At 42.0% G+C, this 16,773-nt stretch overlaps 1 protein-coding gene and 1 long non-coding RNA gene across 2 annotated transcripts in view; one reads left to right on the top strand and one right to left on the bottom strand.

Moving 5' to 3' along the window:
• Window positions 1–16,773, bottom strand: part of RYR3 (ryanodine receptor 3) — a 535,021-nt gene that overhangs the window by 371,418 nt on the left and 146,830 nt on the right.
• Window positions 12,811–14,021, top strand: LOC131516808 (uncharacterized). Its single transcript, XR_009264257.1, has 2 exons — window positions 12,811–13,153; window positions 13,540–14,021. It is a non-coding gene; the product is annotated as an uncharacterized LOC131516808 (long non-coding RNA).

The following is a 16,773-nucleotide window of genomic DNA, read 5'->3' as shown; positions in this document are numbered from 1 at the left end:
GGAAGGGAAAGAGACATAGAGAGAGAGAGGAAATAAACCCATCAATTTCTCCCAGCTCCATTCAGGATTAAGTCATAAATTCACTCAAGAAATATTTGTGTGCCTATTAGTGTGTCAGACTCTGTTTCATGGACTGGGGTACAGTGATGAACAAGACGGGCCACACATCTACCTTTCTGGAGTTCCCATCCTAAGTGGATGACTATCCTGTAATATACATTGACTCAAATGGGTTTTCAGTGGCGGTGGTTTGCAGACATGATATAATCCAGGACCAGAAGAATCTGAGTGAGACAGAGACAAGAACTCAGGGATGTTTGAGCTATTTCTCTTTCCTCCCTGATATTTTTTCTGTCCCATGATTAGTGTATGTTTCTATCAGAAACTATCAGTTACTTCTCTGCACTGTAACACTTGGATTTCTGATCTAAATCCCCTTAACAGAAATTTTCTGTTTTGAAGCCAAGAATTACATCCTTCTCATCTCCATCTTGTTTGTGTTGTATCCTTAATACCTACCATATGGGGCAAACATGTCACAAATGCGTCAAGTTAAAATAATGAAGTTTAGGACAAATAGTGGATCAAAACATTGGGTCAAATCTGAGTAAAAAGCTGTAGACCAAGAGTACCCAACAGTCAGGAATCAAAACCAGACACTGTCAGAAAGATACCTACACTTATATGGTCAATTAATTTATGTCAAAAGAAGGCAAGAATACACAATGGGGAAAAGACAGTCTTTTCTATAAACAATGCTGGGAAAACTGGACAGCTACATGCAAAAGAATGAAACTGGACCATTTTCTGACGTCATATACAAAAATAAACTCAAAGTGGATTAAAGTGGATTAAAGACCTAAATGTGAGATCTGAAACTTAAAACTGGTAGCAGAAAACATAGGCAATAGTTTGACATCAGTCTTAGCAACATTTTTCTAGATAGGTCTCCTCAGGCAAGGGAAACAAAAGCAAAAATTCCTATTGGGACTACATCAAAATTAAAAGCTTTTGCACAGTAAAAGAAACCACCAACAAAACAAAAAGGCAGTCTATCGACTGGGAGAAGATATTTGCAAATGATACACCTGTTAAAACGTTAATATCCAAAATATATAAAGAACTTCTACAACTCAACATCAAAAATCAAATAATCCAATTAAAAATGAATAGATAACCTGAATAGACAGTTTTCCAAAGACATACAGATGGCCAACAGACACATGAAAAGATGCTCAACATCACTTATCGGCAGGGAAGTGAAAATCGAAACCACAATGAGTTATTACCTCATACCTCTCAGAATGGCTAGAATCAACAAGTAAAGGTAAGTGTTGGTGAGGATGTGGAGAAAAAAGGAACCCCCATGCACTGTTGATGGGAATGTAAATTGGTAGAGTCACTAGAAAACAATATGGAGGCTCCTCAAAAATTTAAAAACAGAAATACCCTACGATCCAGGAATTCCACTACTGGGTATTTACCCAAAGAAAAAGCACTGATTCAAAAAGATATATGCACCCCTATATCTATTGCGGCATTATTTACAACAGCCAAGATATGGAAGAGGCCCAAATGTCCATCGATAGATGAATAAAGAAGATGTGGTATATCTACACAATGGAACATTATGCAGCCATAAAAAATAATGAAATCTTGCCATTTACAAGAACATGGGTGGACCTAGAAGGTATTGTCCTAAGTGAAATAAGTCAGAGAAAGACAAATACCATACGGTTTCACTTGTATGTACAATCTAAAACACACAAAGAAACCAGCAAAAACCAGACTTAAATACAGAGAACAAATTGGTGGTTGTCAGAGGGCAAGTGGATGGGAGGATGAGTGAAATAAAGGGGATTAAGAGGTACGAATCCCCAGAGCACCTAAGTCATGAAGATGAAAGGTATAGCATAGAGAATATAGCCAATAATATTATAATATGGCAAGCATGGAGTCATGAATAGAAGTGTTGAATCATGTTGTACACCTGAAGCTAATATAACACTGCATGTTAATTATACTTCAATTAAAAACAAAAACAAAAACCAGACACTGTTTGGGATCCTAAGACACAGTTCACGAAGAGACAGAGGACCTGTGAAAGCCAAGCAAAGCCTGTTTCTCGAAACGGGAATTCTCCTTGACACATCCCCTGGTGGCAGGGTTCAGCCTTTATTGCTCAGAGTCAAATCTGAGGTGAAATTTGGCTACTGTGTGCAACCATTTCCCACACTTCAGGATTTCAATTCAGCAATGCTCTTCCTATCACAAATCTGTGAAACTATAGTACTAGGGAAGGTGTGTGGCTAGAAGACAACTTAAATATAAGGAAGCTCCGCCAGGCACTGGTTTATATACTTTGTAGTTCATAAAATCCTCAAAAATCTCCTCTACCTCTCAGTATACCCATTCTACAGGTGATGACACTTAAGCGCAGGCACACAGGTTAAGAAACTGCCCAGAGCCAGACAGTTATTTCTTTCGGGCATCCATTATTCATTCATTTATTAAGTATTCATTGTTTTGCTCTATTATATGTCATGCACTGCCAGGTCCTGGGAATACAAAAATGCATCAAAGCTAGTTAAGTGAGGATTTAAATCCAGTTCTGTAGGTCTCCAAAACCCAAGTTTTCCCCCACTGTATCAAGGCTCCTTTGTGAAGAAAGCATTTCAGTACCTTCATAGGTGCCACCACTCCTGCTGACCGGTGCTGCTTTTTCCATTTCTCACCTTATTGGGGCTGGAAAGGGGTAGGTGTTACAGCTGGAAGGCTTTAATTGAACGGTAGTTGCCTCTTTCTTAAATAAAATACCATCTGTTTCTTGATCTTCTGTCAAGTGAAAATACAACGTCAAGCCCCAGGACCACTCTCTCTGTCCACCAGGTACTAACTACCCCCACCTCCGTGCACTACCACACTGCTGCCCCTAAGCCCCGTCCTAAAAATCCTAGAACCCCCTCATTCTATGAACAGGCCTATAAAATGCAATGCCCTCCTGCAGCAAAATCCCTCGGAGTTCTTTGCCAAACCAAAATCCAGGGGTGCCTGGGTGGCTCAGTCGGTTGGGCGTCCGACTTCAGCTCAGGTCATGATCTCGTGGTACATGAGTTTGAGCCCCGCGTTGGGATCTGCGCTGACAGCTCAGAGCCTGGAGCCTGTTTCAGATTCTGTGTCTCCCTCTCTCTCCGACCTTCCCCTGTTCATGCTCTGTCTCTCTCTGTCTCAAAAATAAATAAACGTAAAAAAAAATTTTAAAAAAATCTAATGAAAACCCAATAAAATTAAAAGCATAGGCGATGGGGTCAGTCAATCTATTTGAGCCTGATTGCTTGATTCCTATTGTTAGAGAGACTAAAATTTATTCCATATCCCTTAGATGAAAAAAATTCCATATTGGCTTTTTTCTAAATATAGTAATGGTTCTGAATCCCTATATACAATCATTTCAATCTCAGTCACAGCTAGGAAAGTTTTCCCCTTCTCGGGTCTGTGTAATAATCTAAGGAGATTTATATAGTCCATAAAGTTTGGAGTAAAGCAGCTGGTCTTCAAGCCCATCAAGATGGGTATTAATATGCTCATTATCCAAGCATGTGTGGTCCATTTGATGGCAGATATCTTCTACTTTTTACCCTTCTTAGCCACAGAGACTGTGGTCCCCAAGATCTTGGTGTTTCAGGCCCAGCATCTTGACGTTCATCATCCTACCATCTCCTGGGTACAAGTATATGGACAGGGTTGCAGATCTCTGCTACCTACGAAGCCCCCTACAATGCCCTTCCCTGCTGCCTCTGAAATAAGACTTCCCTAGGTTTGGTCTCTTAGCCTCATCCTGTCCAACCCTCAGGGCCCATCCCCAACTAGGACCACCCAGATTTTCACCTCCAAGAGACTTTGGGAAATAAGTGTTAGATCACTTCAGGGCAAAAGGAAGCCCCAGATATCCAAGACACAAAGTTCTGCTGGGCTTGGGGAGAAAGAAAGGAGAAACAACTCATTTTTATTTACCATTTTTTCCTGGGTATCTCTCATTTTGAGGAGTCTATAGGAAAAAAAACAAATCTAACTCCGCTGTAAAGCAGTGGGGCTCAACCATATATGACACAAGAATCATATGAAGTGCTTATAAAATATACTGATTCCTGAGTCCTACTCTAGTCCAAATGATGGGAATCTCTAGGGAAGGGTGCTGGGTGCAGGTATGGAAGGTCTCTCTGGGTGACTGATGCACAGTGAAGATGGAGACCTCCACAGACTCCAGGCAGAGGGGACAGCTGGGGGGCCAGAGGAGGCTGACACACACTCTGATACAGGTCTGGAATCACAAGAGAAAAGAATGGAGTTTTAGATATAACAGAGGGTAAGTAAGTGGGGAACGAACAATTGTTGTGGTTCTCGTTTTCTTTTAATCAAGGATCCAAAGACTAAGTCACTGCCGATCCAAGACCCTCCAATCACCAAAGGCTGCCATCTGTGGGTCCCTCACTAGGTGTGCTCCTCTAGAACATGGCACAATTCTTTTTTCTTTTCTTTTTTTTTTCTCTAGGCCTTTATAATATTGCCTTGTGGGATTTGAACACAGGGACTAAGAAGACAATCTATGAGCTATAAATCAATCACCAAGAAAAACTAGTATCTTACAGACTTCTCTAAAATTAGGGAATCTGAGCTTAAAATGCAAAACTAGCCAATTAGTAAGTTATTGAGTGTTCTCTATGTACCCAGCACTATCTATGTTAGAGTACTTGTGGGTCCTTCCTTTCCTTTCTCCAGCCCACTCCCAAACCTTTTCATGACAAGGCTGAATGACTTTCTGGTAACTTCAAAGAACAGCATGTAAAGCTATTTTGAATGAGAAACACTTTTCATGTTCCATGAAGTCCTTCACAGCCAAGACAAAGAGGTCTCAAAATGTACAAGGGACCTTTTCATAGCTGTGGAGAGGCAGATCGTGGTGGGAAATCAAAGTCTTTCCATCTCTACAATAGTACATTTCCTTCTCAATGGGAGGAGTCAGAACCCCTAAACAATGCCCCAAAGTTCTTATGTTTCAATCTGACTTTATCCTTGGCACAGATGTTCTAGCTGTAAACAGGGAAAGCAACTGTAGTCTTCTTTCCAAAATGTGGGGAATGGGTATGGTTGGTATGCCACAATGTTAAATAACTCATGTGACTTACAAGTAAACGTATTCCAAATACAAATTTGAAATCATGCTAATCTATAGGTAGTCACCCAGGTGTTGAACACGAGCAAAATTTGAGTCACTATGTAACATTTATGGCTTCGGGGATTAAGAGCCTTACCTTTTACAACTTTAGGTTGTGTAACCTGAGTCAATTTAGAATTAAACATCAGTATCTGTTCCTTTTGTATAAAGCAGATCGATGATACAGAAAGGCCTGTATTTTATCCCACAGTTGCACCCAATTGTGGCTTTGATGATTTCTGAGTCAGCCTTCACTAAAACCATACAGAGCAGATCACACTAGCAATAACCAAAAGCACTATCCATCTCCACCAGCAAAATCCAAAGCAAGGGTTCATGACCTCACTCTTCATGCATTGCCATTATCAGGTTCTCCTGTGCAAAATACACCTCTGAACCAAGATAAGGGAAGGAAAAATGGTCTACATGGAATCACAGAAAGTTTGGGGGAAAAGCACTTTGGGAGTGACTGAATCCAAACCTCTTGGGAATTCATCCATGCAAACATCAAGACAGAAGTTCAAACCCCTCTCCTTATCAGGGCAGAAATTCACATGGAAAGCACCAAAAAATACCATAAAAGCCAACTAAATGATGTACTAGTATTTTCCACACTTCTCTTTCTCATTAAAAACCTCCTCTGTCATGTGCTTGCCTGCTCTGCTTATCAACAGTCTGTCCACTAATGAGGAAATCCTCTTGTATTCTGCAAGATCAATTCTTTAGGCCTTATCAGAGCTAAGTAGCCTGGGGAGTTCCGAGCAGAAAGGAAATTTATTATTCATCTGCAAATATGAGAAGGGCTGATATATGGAAGATGGCAACCATCTGTTATCCACTGAAGTCGGAATGAGACAGGCTAGCCCTAAAAATATAGCAGCAGAAATTGAAATGAGCTATGAGAAAGGACTTAAGAAAACCAAGGGTTAACCACCACCATAAATTATCAAGATTGGATTATAGCTTCTTTACAAACAGAATACAGAACAATCTTCTCTGGGATGTTGAAAGCATCTTGTGATTAGAATTCTGTAAGAACACGCTCTATGGAAATAGCCATTTAAAAAAAGATTATTTTTGGTCAATTTACCCAATGTGAGAGTCTTGATACTTGTGCACTAAAGAGCTTGAGCTCCATGAATGCATAAACTGTGTTTAATTCTCCTTCTACTGTTTAGCATGGCATTATGTGCAAATAAACAGGCAGTAAAGTATTTCTGCTGCTCTTTAACAAGGTAAATAGCTTTGCCTATTACTTTTCTCTAGAACCAATACCCAGGATTCTCGGGGTCTGTCCCTGTGACAATGTGACAAGGGTTCATCCATTTGATCAATGATGCACGATATTATCTCTGCTCCTGCAGCCAACTGCTTTCACTTTAGGTCACCAGCAACCTCCAATTTGTCATATCTAGGGAATATGTTCCGACCTTGTCTTTCTTGACCTCTTTGTGTGGTAATGGATATCACGAATTTCTTCATTTTTCTGGTAACAATCTTCTCTTTGGGCTTCTAAGGCATCACACTCCCAGCTGATGTCCAATCTTCTCACCTGTCATTCAGCCCCCCATAAGACTTGTGAGTTGGCAGTCCTCAAACTCTGTCCTCAGGCCTCTGCTCTGCTCAGAGTATTCACCAAGTGACTGTATCCAACTCATCGGTTTCAACCCATACCTCTTTCACTGGTGACTCCTCAGTCTTTCCTGAGACCAGTCCCCTATGTTAAAATGACGGCTGCTGGTCATCACCTCTGTTTGGATGTCCCTGACACACTGCAATCCATCTAAAACTCATCTTGCTATTTCTCCTTTCTCAGACTTATTCCTTCTGCATTCCCTGCATGGGGGGCAGGTGCCATTATTCACCCACACACCCACTGGCAGAAGCCTTGAAGCCATCCACAGTTCCTCTCCCTTCTATATCCACTCAGAATTTTCTTTTCTTCCCTCCTATTTCCACTGCTCTTGCCTCAGTACATACCCCTAGGATTACTATAGTATCTTAGCACACTTGGACTTCTGTGCCACTCTTCTCCATTAACCCTCCATGCTTTCAGAGTGACATCCCCAGAAGAGCTCTGAGCAGTTCACTCCGTTCCTTAAAGCTCTCCAGAACTTTCAGATTCTGTGGAGTTCAAGGCCCACCCCCCACCCCCCATCTGCCCTCTTCTCTATAGTCTTGGTCCCTACCTTCCCTCACCAACCTTCACCCAAACACTAAACTTCAGCCCCCTGGAGCTACCTGCTCATGGACCATGTTTTACACTGACGTCTGAGCCTTTAGTTGGCCTAGAGTGCCTTTCTCTATCACACTCCTCATTTTCTAAGACATCACACATGTCATCTCCTCTGGAAAGCTCTCCCTTATCCCACTATGCTTCCATAGTACTCCCTGCATCCCTCTGGCACTACATTTACTAGCCTGTACCCCAATTGTAGTTTTGTCTGCCTCCCTCTGCTGGTTATAAGATTCCTGAAGATGGAGACTATGTCCGATCCATCTGTGTGCCTAGAGCAAAACCTTGCACCTAGGGGGTACCCAGGAAATGCCTTATCAGTGGATGGCTGAGCTTAGCTGGCCCAGGATTTTAAGTTAAACTCGGTGTGTTATACAAATATAGTCACCACTTCCTAGTTTTTATTTGTTATGCCAGGACAATGGATGGGAAAGCAGGTGGGAAAAAAAGGCCAACTTTACAAGTAAAGAAGTAACAGGCTGGCTTAAACAAAGTCTTACCAGCAAGTGCCTCAATAACCTTCTCTGGATAATTTGATTTGAGAGTTCTCAGCAACCACGTAACTCCTGTTTCTTAGCCTTCAAGTCTTCTCTTGACTGGAAGCTCCTTGATGTTGGGAGCCATGTTTTCCAGTACTCCAGTATCTTCTTAGTTCTTTGCCAGCTGAACTTTCAACCTCAGAAAGAACTGAGGGAATAGACCAAGGGGGATGTTCTCTGGCCTCCAGTCCAATTCTCACTAGGCCTGTTCAGATTTTGAGCATTTGCCAATTTTCAGGGTTAATTCCACTCTCCTCTCCGCGCCACCCCCCCCCACCCCCACCCAGGTCTCAGCCTGACATGAACCCAGCCACTCCCATTTCAAAATGAGCCAGTCATTTAAGTGTGGATCCTCAGAAAGGACCCGGTGAAAAGGGAAGTCTGTGTCTAACTCACTGTTCTTCTCTGACTGAATCAAAGGGTTAACCTTTTGTTGTGTAGTCTGGGTTCACCATATGTTTGCTCCTCTGAGGCTAATACTTCCTTTAGAGACAACATTTCTTTTTTTCTGATTAAAAAGGTCATGAACTGAAACCCGTGTGTTCACTAGTGCAGAACACAAAGACAATGCAACAGCATCTGCTCGTTTTCCAAGTACAATGGCATTTGTGGTATGACAGCTTAGTCAACATCTGCATAAGATATTTATTTTTGGGGAAGCTCAATTGCTACTCTTTATACTATACCACTTGGCCCTTTTTGCATAAAACCTACAGAGGTGTCCTGTGTCCCACTTTAGACTTTTGTTTTATGAACAAGCAATAGCTATGGAGAACTTTCTCACCCAGGCAATTATGGAAGCAGATGTTGTCTCTTTCTATCACATGCCATGCCAGAATTTTCATGGGGAGATTGCTCTAGAGGAGCAATATATAAAAGTCCCCAAATAGCTAAAGGTAACCACTAGCAAAGCTGGAAAAATCTTATGGAATCAGCTGCATCTGGGCAAGGATCAGCAATAAATGGATAAAGAATGCCTAAAAGCTATATAAATCATAGTTAAGATTTGTTTTTCTGTAAATCTTGCTTTAAGGGGACACTTAACCTTCTTAGGCCTCAATCTGAGTTGACAAATGGATGTTCTAATAAAGGTTTTAGTTTATGTAGAGCTTAGAAATACAACTTGTTGCTTCAGTATATTCTCTTTGGAAGCTATAACCCACAATTCAAGTCGCAGCCCCTAAGAATGTTGGTTCAATAGCAGCCTACCTCACTGGAGTCTTCGAAGAGGGGGAAGAAGATAGAGTGCTGTTGGCTTTGCTACAATGGAGATTTTATCTTACAAGTTACACATTTGGAAAGATAAAACCTCTATTGGCACTAACCCATTGCTGGAGGTTTTTATGTAATTATGGTTAAAGCATTAAGATTTTTTTTAAGTCTGTCTTGTGCATTGATTGATTTCACTCTTTCAATTTTCATATAAATCCATTCCAGAAGAGTGGTGAAGAGTACCAGTTTCTGAAATCAGATGGGCTGGGTTGGAATCTTGTCTCTGCATCCAGCTATGTAGTCTTTGACAAGCTTTATTAACTTCTTGCCTCAATTTTTTTTTTTTTTTGCTTGTGAAATGGGAACAGTAATAATTTTTTTATGCACTGTTTGAGGTTAAATGAGTTAGTAAATATAAAATCCTTGAAACCATAGTTGCACATAACATTCACTAGATAACTATAATATTAACAAAATACTATTATTTAAGAAGCCCTTTAAGAATAATCAGCATTCACTTGCTTATGTTTCCTTGTAACAATAGAATTGTTTGATCTTCACATATATTTCATTGATGTCTCCAAAGTTACAGCTATGATTTAGAAAGAGAACTTGAGCTGATTCAATGGGGGGAGGGGGGTGATGTTAGTTGCTTTTGTGACAAATGAGATGCTCCTTTAAACCTAAACGATATAAAATTCCAACAGATTACTAACCCAAACCCATTCTATCAGCCCTACTTTTGGGGTGTTTAAGTTAAAGGAAAATGTCTTGTTTCTGTCCTTTAATAAATGGTCAACATGCTGGGTGATCACGAAGACTGACCCAAATGAAAAGACACAAACTGTTTCATTTACCTTCTGCCCCGACCCATACCCCACAAACAAGCCTGCCTATTTACTCCACCTAAAGGCTGGATCTTTCCCATTCTTTGAAACCAGTTCTAGTACTGGGAAATAGGCAAATAAATATGAGCTAGGACCCCAACTTCTGCCCATCTCTCAAGTTCTAGTTGGTTGCTGGAGTAGAGGTCCTTTCCTGTCCTTCCACCAGACATTGAGCGCCCTGGACAGCCTAAGTCTGTGGTGGCTATTTAACAGAAGAGGAACCAAAAACAAATTCCAAAGTCCCCAGTGAATACTAATTAGATTCCTCACTGGCTACACAGCTTTGGGTAAATCCTTCCTTTTATGGGCCTTATTTACAAAACGAAGTTAATAATGTCCAAGTCAGAGACTGCTATTGGAAGTAACACAATCGTGCATGTACATGCATTCTATGAACTGTGAAACGGTACAATCATAACAAATACTGATGATCCCAAATCTTGGCCTTTGTTTTTTAATCTCCCAGTTTTCCCGGCCCTATCATGCTTGCTGTGTCACCTCCAGTTCCTCTCCACACTTGACCTCTGGCTTCTAGATCTTCTCAACGCTTCCATCCAAAAGCTGGCAGGCCCCTGCAGATGCCGCAGATGCATTAATAATCCTGCAGTTAACATAACCTGCTTGTTCACCTCAACAAATCTGACGTGCAGTGCATTTTTCTCTAGTGTTTTTTTTTCTTTTTTTTTTTTTTAACGTGGGCTCCTCTTTTCGGACAATCCTGACAACTTCCAACAGAGCTATGCGGCCAGCGGGCACTCTCTCCATTCAGTTTATATATTAAAGCCTCTACCAGGCAAATGGGCTGGTATGTGAGGGTGGGGAGGAAGCAAGAGGAGGAGAGGGTGCAAGACTAAATACAGGTAATGACTGATGGCCATTGCTATCTCCTGGGGCAAAAAAAAAATGAAGCCCTATTTACTGAGTGTCTAATATGTACCAGTTCTATGTCAGGCACTTTATAAATACTAAGTCATTCAATACTGACAATAAACTCATATGCATATTACAGATGAGAAACCAAGAAGGCTCAAAGCATATGCCATTTATCCAAAGTCACACAGTGGTGGAGACGAAATGAGAATTAGGTTCTGCTGGAATGGATGGAGGGGAAAAGTCACCTCATCTTTACTTTCAGCCACCTCCATGTGTCTCCAATAAGAGCCACAGGGCATCTTATTTCTGCTTGTTTTGGAGACCACTGCAAACATCAGAGGGGATGGGAATAGGTACTGGAGGCTGTAAGCTGGAGAGTCACTAAGTAGGCCTTCTATCTTGGGGCAGTAAGAAGGACTGGAGTAGGAGATGCTGAGTACTGCTGTTTCCTGTGGTTCAGAGCATGCGTCCTGGAATCCTTTTCCTTCCTGCCATCTACACGTGCATGTGAACTGGGCATGACCCAAATTTCTGCTTGGCAGGACAATCAGGGAGCCTGGACTCAGTGCTTCTGCAGAGATAAGGATCCTGCAGGTTCAGCAGTCTGAATAAAGACTACACATGTAGTCCGTAAGTGGATGCTGTATTCAAGCAAAGACTAGGGAGGATGAGAGCTCTGTCCACTAGTAGACAATGCCACCCTGCTCCCCACAGTTCTGTCTCAGCACCCCGGGCTCTGTACACTGATCCGCAGAAACATTTGACATGGGGCAGCCTGAGACGAGGGCAGGAGATGGAGTGTTTTTGCTGCCTGCACAGCCACAGCAAACATGACTTGGGGCTTGGTGGCATCCAGTCCCTCCCCTCTCTGCCTCCGATCTAGCCTTAGCAATCAATTATGCGTTATAAACTCGCGATCAGGCTCTTGTTTTCCCAAATCAAGTACAGCCAATGGACTCAAGAACTAATTATTTCCCAGGATGTGCTCTTTGTGCAGAAGGTCATCTCAGAATCTCAGATTCGTGATCAGACACCTGAACTCACTAGCCTCTGCTTGGGTGGGGGCACGGCAAGTGATGCCCCTGGAATTCTTCCCTTTGAAGAGTGTTCCTGCTAAGATGTCCACAGAACTAGCTCAGAGCTGCAGCCTTATCTTCTCTCTGGGTCTCCATGCTTCAGTCACAATAAGGGCAGTGGAATATGGATTGAGAGGAAGGAAATGACTAATTTGTGGATAATTTGCTCCCTAGGAGGGACCGGTAGAACTGCCCCAAGCAAAAATTCAAAATAGTTTTAAACATACTTCTGGATGTTCTCCCACCTCATTCAGAACCTGTTCCATTTCCTCAACTCCCTTTTGTCACTCTCCTCCCAGAATTTGTCTTGATGCTTCCCTCTGGCTGAATACCTTCCCTTCACTCCAACAGGAACAGCCAGTCTTTGGAATGAAGATTTGAGCTCTGGAGTTACGGATCTACTCCTACACACACAGTCAAAACGTCCATGCTTCCAGTGTTATCACAAAAAGCAATCTGATTAAACCTCAGGAAACTGTCAAGATTCTTCCAGGTTTCATTAGGGCATGGGAGTTATTTTTACAACACATGGCACTACTACATTTGAAATAGGTTACCAGGAAAACAAATGTATTTCTGTCATGTGTTCAATAACCTTCCCCCACTCATGGTATGTTATGCCACAGACAACCTCTCCAATGGCCTCCAGTGATTCACACCCCTGTATAATCCCTGCCTGCCCCCTGAACATGGTGAGACCTAGTGGCCTCATTCTGACAAAAAGAATACAGCAAAACCCAGTGTGATGTCACTTCCAAGATTAGGTCAGAAAGAGACCGGAGCTTCCATGTTATGCATCCTCCCTTGCTCTTTCTGGTGGACACCAGCTGCCCCATATAGAGAGATCCATGTGGTCAGGAACCGCTATCTGTTGCCAACAGTTCACAAGGGCCAGTCACTGCTAACAGCCAGGTCAGTCACCTTGGAAGTGATCCTCCTTCAGTCCAACACTGAAATGACTACAGCCCCTGATGACACCTCGACTCAGCTTGAGAGAGACCCTGAACCAGCAAACTCCGCTAGGCTGCATCCAGATTCTTGACCCACAGAAATTGGGAGATCATAACCGATGTTTGAAACCACTAAGTTTGGGGTACTTTATTACACATCAAGAGGTAACTCATTACTCTGAATCACAAGTTCTGAGCACTGAAATACCTCAGGACATTCATGTCAGGCCCTAGAGTCACAAATATCTGACATTTGTACCACTACTACCTCCTCCCCCCTTTTTTAAAAGTTTATTTCAGAGAGAGAGAGAGAGAGAGAGAGAGAGAGAGAGAGAGAGAATATGAATGAGAATATCCCAAGCAGGCTCTGCACTGGCAGCATGGAGCCCAATGCGGGACTCGAACTCAAAAACCGTGAGATCATCACCTGAGCCAAAATCAAGAGTTGGATGTGATGTGACTGAGCCACCCAGGTGCCCCCACCACTTCCCTTTCTGGACCTGTGGGAGGTGTGGATCATCCATCCTTGTGTTTCTCTCCTCACACTCCAGGCAGCCACCTACAATCAACTGGAATGGGCAACCAAGATAAAGCCCTTTGTCCTCAGGCTCCGGTCTGTCACAAAAGTGTCATCACCTCTGTCAACTAATGAGGCCCAGAATCAGCTTCTTCAAGACCTTGGCTCCCTTACTCTCTTCTCTGCTTTACTTTAAAAGTCTAACTACACTGGGGCAGTAAGAACACACAAAAAAATTTGTGTTTTGATTTCTAGATAAACCTCACCTTTGCTCTCTCGGCAAAAGATCCCTCATTACTTTATCATTGTGGAAATACTTATCCATGACCAGAATTTTATGTAAATTCCTTATTTCATCACTGTTCAGCCACTTTCAAATCTCACTTGCAATGTTCCTTCTTTGTTCCCTTCTTCAAAAATATTCATCTCTTCCTCTAGAAAGTCTACAATAGTCTCCCCTGGTCAGGATGTTTTATAACTCACCTAGAAACATGAATAAAAGATTGGCCTCCTTAAGTCTTTCAAGGTTCTTTTCGTGCTCAACCGGTGCATCTTTTCAATGGTGCACCGGGTTGCCTAGAGGGAAGGGTCTGCTGTTGAGTCTTATCTATTCTTAGTCCCAATTAAACACGACTTGGGTAAGGAAAAGGAGGAGGGGCAAAAGGCAATGCTAAAATTCAAACCTTTCCTTCTAAAAGAAATGTCAGGATAGAAAACTGGCTCCACTTTCTCCTGTGGTTAGCAGCTGGGAAGAATTCTGCTTCCCTGACAGGCGGTGCCCACAGTCAGAGAGTCCCTCCGTGGAAGATTCAGCCACCTCCAGGCAATGGGAACCAAGAGAAGATGGGAGGCAGGAACCTGAAACCAGCTTAGGAGGAGATACAACCTCTTCACAGGATTAGCTCTGTCCTATTTAATTCCTCTGTCAAAGATATCCAAGTTGAAACTATAATGCAGGACAATTTTCATCAATTAAGTCAGTAATTTCTCTAAAAAAAAATAAAACGAAATAAAACGTATTTGCATAATTACCTTACCTTTGATACTTTTTAATTTGGGGATCTTGAGCAAGTAACTTAATTCACTGAGCCTTTGCTTCCACATACTCAAAGTGAGATTTTATAGAGAGTATAACTCATGGTGAGTGCATACGAAACAGTACTTATTATGATTATTATCTACTGAAGTAAATAACAACAGAAAGTTGTGATCTGAGCTTTAGAGCCATGTTGAACAAAAGAACTTTCTGTGATGACAGTAGTGTTCTAAAATCTGTGTTCAATACAGCAACCAGGAGACATGTGTGGCTACTGAGTACTTGAAATGTGGTTAGCCTGAGGAACTGACTTAATTTTATTTTAGTTCATTTAAATTTAAATACCTACATACGGCCAGTAACTACCATATTGGACAATGCAGCTTTACTTTTGATTGTCTGCATTGACCAGAAAGCCCCACAAAATATAACCTTGACGTCTTAAGGAGTCCAAGAGCCCAATATTGCTCTGAAGAAAGCCCCTTGTAAATGGGCATGGGATGGAGAGGGAAGTCCTTGCAGGCAACGATAGTGCATCTGACCTACAATTAACAGGATATTCAGTTCCAGTTCTGAAGACTACTGATCATTTGTACCCTGTTATCATCACCTAGTCACCCTAGTGGCTACTGGTTGGATGAACTCAGGGGGTTCTCTGTGTGAAGCTAGTAAGAATATGGGAATTTAAAATAGTATCTAGTTCCAAGCAATGAACAGATTACCTATACTGATGCTATGTGAAATATGTAAGTTGTTTGCAAGCTAATATTAACATCTATGTATCCTTCATCTCCTTATTTATTGAGCACTCACTACATGCTAGGCTAAACACCAGAGTACAAAGTTAAAAAACACCATTCTTGACCTCGTTTCTCTCATTCTAGTCACAGAGACAAAAGTAAAGAACCATGGTACAGGGTGAGAAGTAAAATAAGGTGGATTAAAGAGTGTGATCGACTCCATTTGTTGGAGACAGAGCAGAAAAGCTTTCTCAGAGGAGGCAGCAAAGCAGAGTCATGAAGGCACCGCACAACTTGCCATCTCCAAAGTGAGTTAGACAGGGAAGGGCGCTCCTGGCAAAGAAGTCTATGTAGAACCAGACATCTTTGAAAAGCATCAACACTTCATGATGGGCACTTAGGAAGCAAATCTGGGAGGAACAGAGAACAGTGGGGATTAGAACACAAAAGACCATCCCACAGAATTTAAATCTTATCTCCTAGAAAATGGGACACCACTAAAGGATGTCAAATAGTAAAGGAACATTGAGATTGGGGATCCGATCTCTCTGATGCTGTGTGGGAGATCAGAGGGAGGGCAGGACAGGAGGCATGGGGATGTACCACAAGACCTATGCACCAGTACAGGGGGTGGGTGTGATGGAGGGGAGTCAACAGTGGTTAACAACATTAAGATACTAAAAGAAAGGCTGGAAGCTTCCACATTAGAGTTTTGGGGGGGGGGGTTAATATGATTGAAATACTTTGATGAGCTTAATTGTGTTCCCCCCAAATTCATGTTTAAGTCTTGACCCCCAGTACCTCAGAATGTCACTATGAGAAAGAACCTTTAAAGGGGTTACTGAGGTCAAATATGGGGTCATTAGGTTGGCCCTCAATCTAATATGACTGGTCTCCTTGTAAGAAGAGGAGATCAGGACACAGACAAGCACAGAGAAGTCAGGTGAAGGCACTGGATGAAGACAGTCATCTATAAGCCAAGGAGAGAGACCTCATTAGAAACCAACCTTGGTGACATTTTGATCTCAAAGCCCCAGCCTGCAAGCCACGAGAAAGTAACTTACTTTCTTTGAGCTACCTGGGTCAGTAGTCCTTTGTTACAGCAGCTGTAGCAAACTAATACAAACATAGTATGTCTACCTGTACACCAATTTCCACCCATATAAAGTGACATTGGCCTTTATTAAAAAGCTTCCATATCTGGGAGAGAAATGCTTGAGTTTTCTTAGGTCTTAAATTTAAAAAGAATTTTTTTTTTACTCCAATCTCTTTCGCCCAGTCCTCATGAGAACACGAATTTGAACAAGTCAGGAAAATAGAAGTTAGTGAGGCCAATAGAAATTAAAGGCATTTTTCTCCAGGTTCCAGAAAAAGATTATTAGTTCACATTCTAGAAAGCTCTCACACAGAAAATAATTACGAGTGAGAATATTGAGAAACTAGCTCCACTAAAAACCCTACTCTGGACAACAACACTGAAGCCACTCCTCAG

The sequence above is a fragment of the Neofelis nebulosa genome, chromosome 7 (genome assembly GCF_028018385.1).
Source record: "Neofelis nebulosa isolate mNeoNeb1 chromosome 7, mNeoNeb1.pri, whole genome shotgun sequence".
In the NCBI taxonomy this organism is placed as follows: domain Eukaryota; kingdom Metazoa; phylum Chordata; class Mammalia; order Carnivora; family Felidae; genus Neofelis; species Neofelis nebulosa.
Note: the sequence above shows the minus strand (reverse complement) of the source record. Positions and strands in the feature narration are given on the sequence as shown.